Below are 14,979 nucleotides of genomic sequence, written 5' to 3' on the forward strand. Positions count from 1 at the left end.
GAGTAAGTGGCAGCTATGGGCTGCCATTAACTCCTTATCACCCTGATTGCCAAGGCACCAGGGCAATATGGGAAGAGCCGGGTAAGGTCCCGGGACTATTCCATCTAATGTATGCGGCAAGTCTGGGCGGCTGCTGGCTGATATTTTTAGGCTGGAGGGCAGCCTAAAAACGATAGGTCTCCCCAGTCTAAGAATACCAACCCTCAGCTGTGTGCCTTTATCTTGGCTGGGTATCATTTGGGGGGGGGGCTGCACGTCATTTTTTAAAATTATTTATTTACATATTTTACTGCATATAGAGCCGCCCACCGGTGGCTGTGATTGGTTGCATTAAGATGAGCCCCCACACTGAGTGACAGCTGTCTCACTGTAACCAATCATAGGCGCCTTTTGGGCAGGGGAAACAGTAAATACGAGATGGCCTAATGAGCGGCCGGCATTTTCAAAAGAGGAGAAGCCACCTGAGTTTTTTGACAGCCTTGCAGCGCTGCGCCGGTGATTGGTGAGTATGAAGGAGGGAGAGACCGATGGACAGAGAGAGAGAGAGAGACCGGTGGACAGAGAGAGATAGAGATCGATGGACAGAGAGAGAGACCGATGGACAGAGAGACCGCCAGATAGAGAAAGACCGACGGACAGAGAGAGAGAGAGACCGACGGACAGAGAGAGAGAGACCAATGGACAGAGAGAGAGAGAGACCGACGGACAGAGAGAGAGAGAGACTGATGGATAGAGAGAGAGATCGACAGACAGAGAGAGAGAGACCTTCCACCGACAGAGAGAGAGACCTACACTAACAGAGAGGGAGACCTACACTGACACAGAGAGAGACCGACACCGACAGAGAGAGAGAGAGACCGAGCAACCAACCGACAGACAGAGAGAGATTGGGTGGAAAATGCAACCAAAACTCACTGAAGAAGTGACATGCTGCTTTTTTTAAGCATCGATTTTGTCAAATATTTGGCATCCAAAACGCTGCCTGAAAAAGCAATGTGCGCATGGAATTTTTTTATTTCATAGACTATGCTGGGGAAGCACAATGCATGTACTGTATTTTGACAATGACACAGTGCAGTTTTAAATGTAGCCAAAACGCAGGAAAAAACTCAACGTACGCACACAGCCTAACTATCTTTCGAGCTGTATTACCCGGGACATGAACAAATCTAGTGAGTAAGGAGACAGAAACTGCACTAAAATGTCTTTAATGTCATCAGAAAGTCAAGCTTGAAACTAATGATGAAGGGTCTGGTAAGTCCACTGTCAGTCCAGGGCCGTACCGTAATCCTCTGCAGAAGATTGTCCCTGATGGAGTGCGGTTAATTAACTTTCAGCTAGCGCTACATGGCCAGGGTCATCATAGAGGAGCCCTTAAGCATCAAAAAACAAATCAGCTGTTGAGACTTCCAGCGATTCAGGGCATAGAGAATAGGCCAAAGCCAGTGGATCATCAAGCACAGGAAATGATGAGAGAGACACAGAGAGATTATAGCTAATAGATAGCTAGATTGATTTTACAGCTATTCACATAAAAAAATAGAAAATTAAAAGAAAAAAAAAGATGTGAAGATGTGAGGTCCCCCCATTTTTGATAACCAGCAAAGGTAAAGCAGACAGCTGTGAGCTGATATTAATAGATTGTGAAGGTCAATAGTTATTGGGATCTTCGCCTAAAAATACCAGCCCCAGTCAGCCCAGAAGAGGCGCATCACATAAGATGCAACAATTCTTGCGCTTCTTCATGGCTTTTTCTTATTGTACTGATGTGTAGGCAATTGGGGTAATGGTAATTAGGATTAGTGTCATCTGTAGAGTGTCAGATGGCATCAAACACTGATGTTATTAATTTAGACGTGTTTATCACATACACCACAGTCCTAACCAAATAAGTAAAAATAGGAAAAGCACACATCTCTTTCCCAGGTTCACAAATTTAAAAAAAAAAAAAAAATAAAAAAAATACATGCAGGTTTGATGTAGGCCAAGGTTTCTGAAGTAGTCTATTGAATGTAAAGTAGTCAAGAATTGGATACCTGAAAAATATAAACAGAGAAAAATAAAAACAAGATACTGCCCCTCATTCACCAATACAATCTAAAGCAAAAGTGCCATCTCCGGCATAGTCCAGAGATTTCCATGATGCTTCTTGATTATGTCAAACAAAGGCTATGAAGCCTCAGAATGCTGTTTCAGTCTTTGTGTAGCAGCTTCTCTTGGCTCAAACTGCTCTCCAAGAGAGCCGGACACAGTGATGAGCGATCACCTCAATAACATCACCACTTATCACTCTGATGAGCGGTGACATCAATAAAGTGTTTCTTATCACTGTGATGAGTGCTGACATCAGTAAGGTAACTGTTTGTCACTTTGATATCAATATGTCAATAACATCACCACTTATCACTGAAATGAGTGATGACATCGGTATTATTACTGCTTATTATTATGATACTAGAAATAGGCCCAATGCTACCGCATAGGGAGTGCGGTGAAATGAACATCTGTCTATGCTTAGTGATGCTGACAGGAGAAATGAACATGTGTCACACTATTTGCGCTTTCCAATATATCTGTTGTATATCATCCCTCCGCATTTGTGTATTGTATGTGTTGCGTCATTTGACCTCTTTCACCTCTATGCACTGTCTCTTTCTTGTTGTGTGCTGTATATTGGTTTCTGGTGTTGTGTTTCCTGAGCTGTATTCACTATGTGGCATCTCCCCTGTATGCTGTGTGTGTTTACACTATATGGTCTCTTGTCAGCTGTTGTGACTATAATTGAAGGTGGTATATACTATTGTGCAGTTTGATGTATGTGTGATTGTCCGTTCCCAAAGTGGACCAAAAAAGACAAAGGAAGTGAAAGGATACAATTTGTTAACATGTCAAAAATAATGGTAAAGCTTCTTTCTTTTACATAACAGTAACAGAAAGACAATAAATCGAAATGTTAATATATTCTATTTCTATGTATTAGGTATACAGTATTGATGTAAATATATTATTTATGTATCTACAGCTAAACTATGTATATCTGTATCAAAATGTCGCCTCGATCTATATATGTCTATATATCTATCATGTATGTTCATCATATTAAGATATTATATATCTATGTATTTAGCTGTGATGTATATGTGTGCTAATAATATATAATAATTTAAAGTATATAATATGTATCAGATATCTATGTATAATATATGTATAAAATATGCAATTTTTTTAAGGTATAAATCTAGGTATGTATGAACATATGTCTATGTAGTGATGTTTCTAGCCATATGGATTAGAGCCGGAAGAGGAGATATGGTAAACAGCCATCCCGCCCATCTCTTCAGCTGTTCACAAATACCCAGCCCAGTGAAAAGACAAATCAGTGTCTCAGCATCTTTGACACTGTAGTTAGTAATGTGGGCTTCCATCACCATCATATAGCAATATCATATAGCAATGTGTATGTTCTACCATGTATCTATGTATGTATATAAATACAAAATTATGTATCTAAGATGTCTCTATAGATATGTATCTATCTAAGGCATATGAATGTGTGTAAAAAAAGTAAATCACTATTGATGTGATATAATACTATGTACATATTATTAAGATGATTAAAGAAATGAATTAATTTAAAACATTTTTATAAACTACATTTTTAGTGAACACTTTATCACTACCATGTAACAACTGTCCTTGCAGTGGTGTATCTAAAACTTTCACTTTCACATGGGAGCGTTGCTTGACTCTGGATAAAGCAACATATAGCTGCCCATGGCCAAAGGCAGGTTGAGGTAGATAAATACCCACTCGATATAGAGTCTGTCCTTGTGCCTTGTTAATTATTATTGCAAAAGCTGGCTTAACAGAAAACTGTCTTCTTCGTAGTTTGAATGGTATCCCAGTTTCAGATGGACACAAATCAATGTGTGGAATAAAAACAAAGTCTCCTTCAGCTGATCCTGTGATGACTTCTGCCTGTATGATATATGGATTTAAGGATGTTACAATGAGCCGAGTTCTGTTACATAATCCTTTTGTTGTATTCAGATTTCGCAGTAGCATGACAATTGTTCCTATTTTTAGTTGTAGGCGATGTGATGGCATTACAGTGTCAGAATTTAAAAATTCGACTGGGTAGTGTTCACATTCACATTCATTAGCATCATCCACGGAATCATCACTTGTATATAAGACATATTGGCCATCCAATCGGTCCATAATTTGAGAGTTTAGAAGTGCAACATCTTCCTTTTTTGGACAGAGTATTGCATGTGATGCAGCATACATAATACTTTCATTGTCATTAACATTAATATGAATGTTTGTGCTAAATATGTCCGTGATTAAACAGGCAGAGGACAGCATGTCTGGAGGAATTTCAATAACGTCCTCTCCACTGTTGTATTCGTTTCAGAGCTAACCATTGCTTAGTTTAAGTAACCAAGTGCTGTATTCTGGATCCCTGGGTTTCATGTTGATAAATAGCGGGAGTCTTGTGAAGTGATTCCAGAGTTGACAATATTTAAGACAGCAATCCACAATTTCAGTTCTGGTGGCATGTGTAAGTACAGGAAGGCATTGTCGCAAATCTTCTCCAAGTATGAAAACTTTACCACCAAAGGAAACATTATTTTTGTCATCAACACGTGTTGCCATAACATTACGTAGAACTCTATCAATGACATTCAAAGAATGTACACTCATGTATTAAAAAGTGTAGTATTTTTTACCTTGTTGGCAGCGTTAGTGTCAATTTTAATCCTGGAAACTGACTTTTCATTGATTGGGATTGGAATGCCATACAGAGAGTGCATAGTTCGTCCTCCTGGTAGCAAGGATGCAGCTATTCCTGTAGTGGCAGTAGGTGAGTCCACATGTCCTTGTTTTCTGACATAATGTATAAGTAGATGGTATAAGTAGGTTTTTCCACATCCACCTAGCCCATCAATAAAGAAACACTTAAGTGTTAACATGTTGTCTTGTAGACCGTCAAAAATGGCGTTGAAAGCCAACAGTTGCTCAGGATTAAGAGGTTTTTCATCTCAGTAGCTGTAGCTAATTCATAGTCTTTATCATAGTCTTCTTGAGGCTGGAGTATATTTGTTGCAGAGCATGGTAAATTGAAATCTAAATAAGACTTGCTATATATTATTAGTAAATCTTGAACATCTTTCATAGCATAGCTTTCACAAATATACACAGTTCAGTGTTGTTGTGGTATCAGAGACAGTAGTCTTGTAAGAAATGTTTAAGTTCCTTCCATAATTCCAGTGGATTTGTAGGTGATCCAAAAATACAGATGTAAGTGTGGCACCCCAGGGTTTAGTTGCCACAAATATACCTGTACCTGGGCAGGGAAGGATCTCCACATTAGGTAATCCCACATACAACATTTCCACTCCAAGCCTGGAGGGGGAGCTCTACAAGTCGAGTTCAGGTGAGGTCCCCTTTAAAGCCAGGTTTGGAGGTGGAGTCAGAGAGACAGTTGACAGTTGGAGAAAAGGAGACTGTGCGAGCAGAGAGTGAGGGAAGACATCAAAATGGAGAGGGCAGTGCTTATCCCGCACACGTAACCGTGTGACTGCCTGAGGGATCAAGAGTGAGGCAAAAGAGGAGAGACCGGGGAGGTGGAGCCTGACCGGTTCATCCCCAAGGAACAGCGCTGATTATCGGACACCGGTGTCCGAGATTGTGAGGGATCTTATCTGCCCAGCAATAAAGACCGGGGGCCAGGGAGACTGCAGATCTCCTGGCCGAATTAGCACCTGAAGGCAAAGCCGCTACACAGAGCTTAGGGACCGCAGTGAGTACAGCAGTGCCCCTTAGAGAAGCTCCTGCCGCCTGCCATACAGGTGAAGACAGTGAGAGAGGGACAAGGTATATCTACAGGCAGCCTAGTACCAAGGAGAAATATAGCGCAGCAGGGAGGCCACACAACTAACCTGGTGCAGAGATCCTGAACTGTTCCCAGATTACCCAAAAAAAACCTGTAACATCAGAAACTGAACCCCTTTTTAACACCTGCAAGTAAAATCTGTTCAGAGTTAATGAATTGGTGTGACACACTTTATTTCTTCATCTGAGGAGCCATAGGCTGCTGCATGAAAGTGACAGTTGAAAAGGCTGTGAGGAAAAACGGCCGCCATATCTGTGTACTAATAAAACTGCCCAGGGGACCCCGCTTCACCTATGGGAAGCGTAAACAACTGGCTGCCTAATTATCACCCCAGAGGTCAGACCTGCAGCCCCAGTAACCATACTGGAATCGTAGGTGGCATCACAAAATACTTTTATTTATTTATTTATTTATTTTCTTTATTATTTTTTTTTATTTTATTTTTTTTATTTTTATTATTTATTGACTTTCAGCGACCACCAGGGCCACGGAACCGGGCACAGGCCCCCGTGACATAATCCCATTAACCAACACCCGAAATCAAGTACCCCACGGCCCTGGGGCGGGTCAGCTTTTGGCGTCATGAACAGGATCTGGAAAAGGCCCAGTAACCCTGGGTAACGTGTGCCTTGAAAACCGTTTAATATTAACTGAACTTTGCCGCCATTTTGAGCATTTGAAAAACTAACTGCGCCACAGTGAGGATGGAGATGCAAGGAGATGCTGATGCCGCTGGAGCAGCTGCAGCACCTGAAGCTGTAGCCCCGATCATGCCGCTTGCTCTGCCGAATGTCCCAGGGGCGGCATGGTTACCGCAATATGCTGGGGAGCCCAATACCCTAGCTGAATTTAGAGAAAAGATATGCAATTTCCTGGATATATACTCTATGACTGACAAGCAAAAAGTGTCTGTTTTGCTGGGGCAACTGACGGGTGCAGCAGAGCGAGAGGTTAAATCCTGGCTGAATACAGATAAAAGGACAATAACCCAGATATTTGCTAATTTAAAAGCTGCTTTTGAAACTCTTACTGTAGCTGAGCTAAGAATGAGGTTTTACAACTGCAAACAAAGGCCGCAGGATAGCATACGGGATTATGCATTGAACCTTCAGAAGGCGCTGAGGGCTGTAAAGCAGGTAGACCCTGAAAGTGCACGAGAGGAAGATAAAATGTTAATTGAACAGTTTCTTGAGGGGCTACATTCACCAATTCATCAAACACAGCTGCGTCTATGCGTCATGGAGAATCCGAGTCTAGACTTTGTAACTCTGAAGAACCGGGCCATTAGAGCACTGCGAGTCCCTGTGACTACAGACCCCGCACCTCAACCGCGGCAAGACATCACCTCTCCCTCAGAGGTGGCGTCCCTTTCCTTAACTCCAGCAGAAATCAATGGACAGGCTGTAATACCTGGTGCCTCTGATGACTTGCGTTCCCAGGTACAGCAGCTGACAAAAGATGTGACCATTCTCCTAAAGGCCATGCAACTCCAGCAGAAACCACAGTCGTCGGAGAGCATCTAGTTGGCTGACAGCCCTGATGACATCCCGTGGATGCGAGGAAGGAGGAACCCGCCGCCCAGAGGAAGACCCAACGACCGCTACGACTCGTCAGGACAGCCTATCTGCCGCCGTTGTAACGAGGCGGGCCACTTTGCCAGGTCATGTCCTTTAAACCAGCGACTCCTGGGGCAGCGGGCCGGCCACCAGGAATAAAACAACCAGGCCCATCGAACTGGCGCGATAAATATTTAGGAGGACGACCATTGCTATCTATCGTGCTAGATGGCATTCCCACACTTGATCTATTGGACATTGGCTCACAGGTGACGACGATCCCGCATATCCTTTACAAAAGATTTTGGGCCGATTCTGAGCTCACTTGCCCAGACCCAGACCTTACTATATATGCTGCTAATGGACAGCCGGTATCACAAGTAGGGTACAAGGAGGTGACGATAAAGGTAGGGAGTGAGGAGCTAAAGGGCCAAGGACTTATTGTGGTGGATACTCATTGTCGTGAAAGAAATCCAACAATGATATTGTTACAGGGGGCTGTCTGATAATAAAACCTAAAGGAGTATCAGACAGTCAGAGTCCACCATGCAAAGACTCTGCTGCAGACTATGGCAGAGTGCAATACCTCTGTTAAACTCACAGAGGAATATAATTTGTAAATAAGGCAATTCCTCCCTTACTTGGAGGGTGTGTGGAATGGTCTCTGTTAATAATCACAGAGACAAAGGCAGTGAGTGTGAAATGGCACCTACCTAGGTCCGTTCCTCTAGTGGTGCCAGGAGACGGACAGCAGCGTAAGCCGCACAAAGCTCCTACCTGCGTTCGCTCCACTAGTGTGCGAGGACACGAACCACCAGATATGGCACCTGCCTAGGTCCGCTCTTCTAGTGGTGCAAAAGAGACGAACAGCAGCGTAAGCCGCACAAAGCTCCTACCTGCGTTCGCTCCACTAGTGTGCGAGGACATGAACCACTAGATATGGCACCTGCCTAGGTCTGCTCTTCTAGTGGTGCAAAAGAGACGGACAGCAGCATAAGCCGCACAAAGCTCCTACCTCTGTTCGCTCCCCTAGTGTGCGAGGATACGAACAACTGCCAGACGCAGTATAAGGAACCCTAGCAGCAACGTCCACCTACGAGTAGAATCACAAGGCCCAGCCGGACCATGTGCCTCATGCACCTGCCTATGTCCGCTCCCCTAAGAGGTAAGGATACGGACTGTAGCCGAAGCTGTAAGGTATAAGAATGCTACCATGCCGGTTGCACTCACCTAGCATAGACAGAGAGATGCCTAGAGGAACGTGCACAGAGCGTCTACTCTCATGCATGAACCAAGAGGACTGAGCGCCGTGCGGCGTGCGGCAGGGTCTTATATAGACTCTGTGCCTCATCCAAGATGGAGGACACCAGAGCCAATCTGCTGCCAGAACGACAGGAATGACGTCACGCTGGCCTATCACCGAGCAAAGCGTCACAAGCACATGACCAGTGACCAATCGGCATAGAAGGTGTCAGAAACATGTGACCATGTGTCACAAGCACATGACCAGCGGCTAATCGGCATAGAAGGTGTCAGAGACATGTGACCTCGTGTCAGCGATGATGTCACCCGCACATGTGCAATGGCTCCAAGATGGGACTTAGTCTCCAGCGCTTGCACATGTGCAGTAGCAAGAAATCTGGACATAGTCTCCAGTTCTCGCACATGTGCAGTAGCAAGAAATCTGGACATAGACTCCAGTGCCACAGCAACCATAACAGATATTAGGTACTAATGTTGTTGAAAATTGTGTAGGAGAAGTTCTTTTCTTGCTCCAGCAGGTTGCAGAAACTGCCAGCATCGGGCAGCAGAGGGGCCCTTCTGCAGAGACAACAGGTAGAGTTGTCTGGTGGAGAAATCGGCAGTGTACGGGTAAGCGACCCATTCCCCATTGTGTTACCCCCAAGAAGTGAAGTGATGATTTGGTGTCGGGCAGCTATAGGCCTCAGAGGGCAGGATTACCAGGCAATGGTAGAGCCTATGTACTCAGATAGTAGGCCCACAGTCCTGACAGCCAGGGGGATAGTTGATGTACGCAAAGGGAGGGTACCTGTATGAGTTTAAAACTGTGGAGAGGAAGAGGTCAAGTTACCCAGATATGCTACTGTTGCCAAATTGTTCACTGTCAATAACAACTCAATTCAGTCAGTGGAACCCTTGACCCCGTCTGACCAGGCGGAGGACAACAGCTCCAAGGGACAGCTGGAGGACTGGTGTCAGAAGCTGCATGTCGGCACTGATTCCACCCCTTCTTACCAAAGGCACGGAGTTTATCGGGTGGTGAAGGAATATGAACGGGTCTTTAGTAAGCATCCATTAGACTTTTGGCGGATAAAAGGGGTACACCATCGCATACCCACAGGAGACCATCCACCTATAAAAGAGAGATACAGGCCTATACCACCAGCTCACTATCAGTGTGCTAAAGATATGTTACGGGAAATGAAGGAAGCTGGGGTTATTAGAGATAGCTGTAGCCCCTGGTCAGCCCCACTTGTCCTGGTAAGAAAGAAAGATGGCACAATGAGGATGTGCGTTGACTATAGGCACATAAACCGCATAACACACAAGGATGCTTACCCATTGCCCCGCATTGAGGAATCACTTGCTGCACTGAAAGCTGCTAATTTCTTTTCCACCTTAGATCTTACCAGTGGGTATTGGCAGGTTTCCATGGCAGAAGAAGATCGAGAGAAGACCGCATTCACGACGCCGATGGGTCTGTGTGAGTTCAACAGCATGCTGTTTGGACTCTGCAATGCACCCGGGACATTCCAAAGGCTGATGGAGTGTTGCCTGGGGCACAGAAACTTCGAGACTGTACTGATATATCTTGATGACGTCATCGTGTATTCCAAGACATATGAGGAACATCTGGAGCACCTGGCCGAGGTGTTTGAAGCATTGTCAAAGTTTGGTATGGAACTAAAGCCTTCAAAATGCCATTTGCTGAAGTCGAAGGTTCAGTATCTTGGGCATGTGGTCAGTGCGGATGGTGTGGCACCAGACCCAGAAAAGGTCACTGCTATAAGAGACTGGCCAAAGCCAACAACAGTCAAAGAGGTGCGTCAGTTCTTGGGACTGGTAGGATACTACAGGAGGTTCATAAAGAACTTCACGAAAATAGCGGCACCTTTGCAAGATCTCCTGGTAGGCCAGACCAAAAAGGGCAAGACTTACGGCCCTCCGTTTGAATAGGGTGAGAAAGAAGAAGACTCCTTTAAGCACATGAAGTGGGCCCTGACCGGTGAGGAAATCCTGGCCTACCCTGATTATAATCTGCCATTCGTGCTGTACACAGATGCCAGTAATGTGGGATGGGGAGCTGTACTGTCGCAGGTGCAGAATGGCAAAGAACGTGTAATTGCCTTTGCAAGCAGGAAGCTCCATCCTACTGAGAGAAACCCAGAAAACTACAGTTCGTTCAAGCTGGAATTCCTGGCCTTAGTCTGGTCTGTCACTGAACGATTCAAGCACTACCTGGCATCTGCGAAGTTTACCGTATTTACGGATAACAACCCGCTTACCCACTTGGACTCCGCAAAGCTAGGTGCACTAGAGCAGCGATGGATGGCCCGGTTATCAAACTATGACTTCACTATCAAATATCGGGCAGGCCGCAAAAACGCCAACGCTGATGCATTGTCGAGAATGCCCCATTTACCAGATGCAGGAGAAGACTTGGATGAGCTAGAAGAGAAAGAGCTGCCAGCTTTTCACCGCAACAGTGCATCCCAGTGTAACCAAGGTGTTAAAGGCAAACGCCAAGAGGCCACGCTGAACCCGTTACCTTACCACGGGTGGGAGGAAACGCAAGACAGCAATCCGGCTGTTCGCCTAGTTAAAGAGCTAATAATCCAACCAGACTCAAGTCTTAGCCCAGATGCCCCACCGGAAGCGCAGCACCTGTGGAAGGAAAAGAGCAGATTGTTCATCTACAGGGGTAGGCTATGCAGACATTACATCAACCCCCGAACCTATGAGAGGGTGTGGCAAATAGTGGTACCGAAGAGAGATGTTCAGATGGTGCTGGAGGCGTACCATGACGGAGCAGGACACTTCGGGTGGAAGAAGCTTGAGGTACTGTTACGCAACAGATTCTATTGGGTTGGCATGAGAACTACCATTGAGAACTGGTGCCGAAACTGTGGCCCATGCAACCTGAGAAGAAAGGATCATGACAGTCAAAGAGCTCCACTACAACAAATTGTCACCAAGCAGCCACTGGAACTTGTAGCCTTGGACCATGTGAAATTGACACCCAGTAGATCCGGTTATACGTATGCCCTCACTATGGTGGACCACTATTCCCGGTTTCTGGTGGTAGTACCTGTAAAGGACTTGACAGCAAGAACCGCAGCGAGAACCTTTCAAGCCTACTTCTGCAGACCACATGGCAACCCGGAACAGGTGTTGACGGATCAAGGTTCTGCGTTCGAAGTTGAAGTGTTGCAGGAGTTTTGCAACCTGTATGGATGTAAAAAAATCCGAACCACACCGAATCACCCACAGACAAACGGCATGTGTGAGAAAATTAACCAGGTGGTTATAGACAAGTTGAAAACCTTGCCCTTGGAAGAAAGAAGCATGTGGCCAGAGAAGTTGCCTGATTTAGTGGACATGTACAACAACATCCCTGTGAGTTCCACCAATTGCACGCCAGCATACTTGATGAGAGCAAGACCCGGGATGTTACCTGTTGACTTACAAATGGGAATTGTTGTTCCTGAAACCAGTTCACCTGAAGCTGATTGGGACACTAAGCACCAAGAGCAGTATAAAAAGGTACAGGAGTGCGTAGAAAGAAGCCTAGACCAAATTAGAGAAAGGCAAGAGAAAGATTATAACAAGAATGCACCAGCTGCTCCTTTAATACCTGGAGAGATGGTTCTAAAAAGAAAAAGAAAGATCCATAAGCTTGATGACCAGTGGGAAGCAGAACCATACACAGTATTGCCCTCTAAATTTGACAACAAGAAAATCTTCTTAATCAGCAAGGATAAGGGAAAAACGTCAGCGGCAGTTTCTAGAGACCACCTTAAAAAATGTCCTGAACAGTTGAAGCAAAAAGAAGTAATCCCCTATATACCTCAACCTAAAGAGGAAAAGAAAGAGAAGATGATAAGAACAGTACTTTGTGATTTTCCTGAAAGTTGGCCTCAGTACAATGGAGCCATAATTATACCATAATTGAGTGGCGCTCAACCAGTAGAAGTCCCAGAAAGACTGGAAGAACCGGTCAACGTTTCAGAAGAACTACCTGTCGCATTAGAACCAGAGAACCCTGCTATTGGGGATCCTGCCAGTCCTATGGTAAGACTAAGACAACATTCACGCATACCAATATTGCGTAGATCCTCATGCAGACTAGTAGATAGTGCACACATAGCACCAGCACTAGGTACCAGTACACTGCACCGACGAGTTGTGATACAGGCATTACGTAGGTCTAGCCGTAGCAACTTTGGTCAGCCCCCATCCCGTTATATAGAAGAATATTAAATAGAAAGTGTAGTAGTTAGTAAAATGTAAAAATATTTTATTTATTTGTTTATTGCAACTAAGTAAATTTGTAACCGTCAAGCGTGTTGAGCCTGCAGGACTTTTTGCATGAACTTTTGCATCTTCTTGAACTTTTATTGACATATGGACCAATGGACCACAGAACTGGTAGTGGTCAAAAACTTTCTTATATATACCATACTCACATTTTGCTGTGGAAGGACTGCATTTTTCTGTTTTAATGGTTTTTGTAATTTTTATTTTTTAAGACTTTGTACTACTCTTTATTGTTGCTAATGTTTTATAAGTTTGTGTTTCCAGTCCAGGAGTACTGAATTTAACTAAGGGGGAATGTAGCACCCCAGGGTTCAGTTGCCACAAATATACCTGTACCTGGGCAGGGAAGGATCTAGACATTAGGTAATCCCACATAAAACATTTCCACTCCAAGCCTGGAGGGGGAGCTCTACAAGTCGAGTTCAGGTGAGGTCCCCTTTAAAGCCAGGTTTGGAGGCGGAGTCAGAGAGACAGTTGACAGTTGGAGAAAAGTAAACTGTGCGAGCAGAGAGTGAGGGAAGACATCAAAATGGAGAGGGCAGTGTTTAGCCCGCACAAGTAACTGTGTGACCGCCTGAGGGATCAAGAATTAGGCAAAAGAGGAGAGACCGGGGAGGTGGAGGTGGAGGTGGATTTTTTTGTCAAAAAATCAAAGCTGTCTTCAAACCTGAGGTTAGTAAACGTGAGGATATATGAGATCCCTCCATTACTAACCCTATAAGTAAAATTAAATAAACACAAACACACAAAAATCATTTATTTTAAATAAAAAAAACACCCTCTTTCACCAGTTTATTAACCCCCAAAACACCCCACAGGTCTGAAATAATTCACATGGTGTCCTAGAATGATCCCAGATCTGCTACATACAGAAGGTGTAGTGATGGAAAATGCTACCGCTCACTGCGGCTCCTGGGACACAATGAGGGCAGCAAGTGACCTGACTGTGAGAAGTGGTGAAATCAGGAAGGTCACCGGAAATCAGAGCCGGGTTCCCATGGTAGCAATTGTGACCACTTTTGAACTTGCTGTAGGATTGCTGGCCTGCACAGATTGCAAAACATGGTGGCACAGCAATCCAACAATCAGGTCACTGGAGGTCACACTGGGAACTTTCAGCTGCTCTCAGTGAAAGTAGAACCCACCGCTGTATTGCCTTGTGGCTATGTCCCACAATCCAACACTACGGCAATTAAGCGGTGGGTTGAACTTTTACTGATAGCAGCGGGTTCCAGTATCCCTGAGGGCAATGGGGAGGCCCTGAGTTTAAACTCTTGGGACCTGACTGCCAGATTGCAGGACACATCGGCACAGCAATCCAGCAATCTGGCAGTCAGGTCACTGGAGTTCACAATCGTGACTCTCCACTGTCCCAGTGAAAGTTGAACCTGTTGCTCATAGTGAAAGTGCAAAACGTTACTGGATTTTCATGCGGTAGTATTCCAGAATCCTACATTCTAGAAATCTGGCAGCAGGTCCATTTTAACTGATAGCAGAGGTTTCAATTTTTGCTGAGGCCAGCGGGAGCCTCCAGTGTGACCTTTGGTGACCTGACTGCTGGACTGTTGAATTCCAGGACATGGCGGTACACCAGTCCAGCAGTCAGGGCACCCGAGTTCACATTCATGACTCCGTGCTACCCCCAGTGAAAGTTGAACTCGCTGCTCTCAATGAAAGTTAAACCCACTGTCGGCTTGCCGGACTGTCAGATTGCGGGGCACAGTCGCATGCTAATCCAGCAGTGGGTTAAACTTTCACTAAGAGCATGTAGAGTACTTTACCCCACCCTGGGTTACAGGCTTAAAATTAATACCAGTGAAGTTCATATGAAAATAAAATTTAAATAAGGAAAACCCAAGATACTTTGTCCCCTTGTCATCAACAAAATTGGCTGCAGGTCAATAAATGCCTGAAGCCACATAGATTTTCCTAGGTAAAATAAAATTATAGGGAGCAATAGTTTTG

The sequence above is a fragment of the Anomaloglossus baeobatrachus genome, chromosome 6 (genome assembly GCF_048569485.1).
Source record: "Anomaloglossus baeobatrachus isolate aAnoBae1 chromosome 6, aAnoBae1.hap1, whole genome shotgun sequence".
NCBI classification, from domain to species: Eukaryota; Metazoa; Chordata; class Amphibia; order Anura; family Aromobatidae; genus Anomaloglossus; species Anomaloglossus baeobatrachus.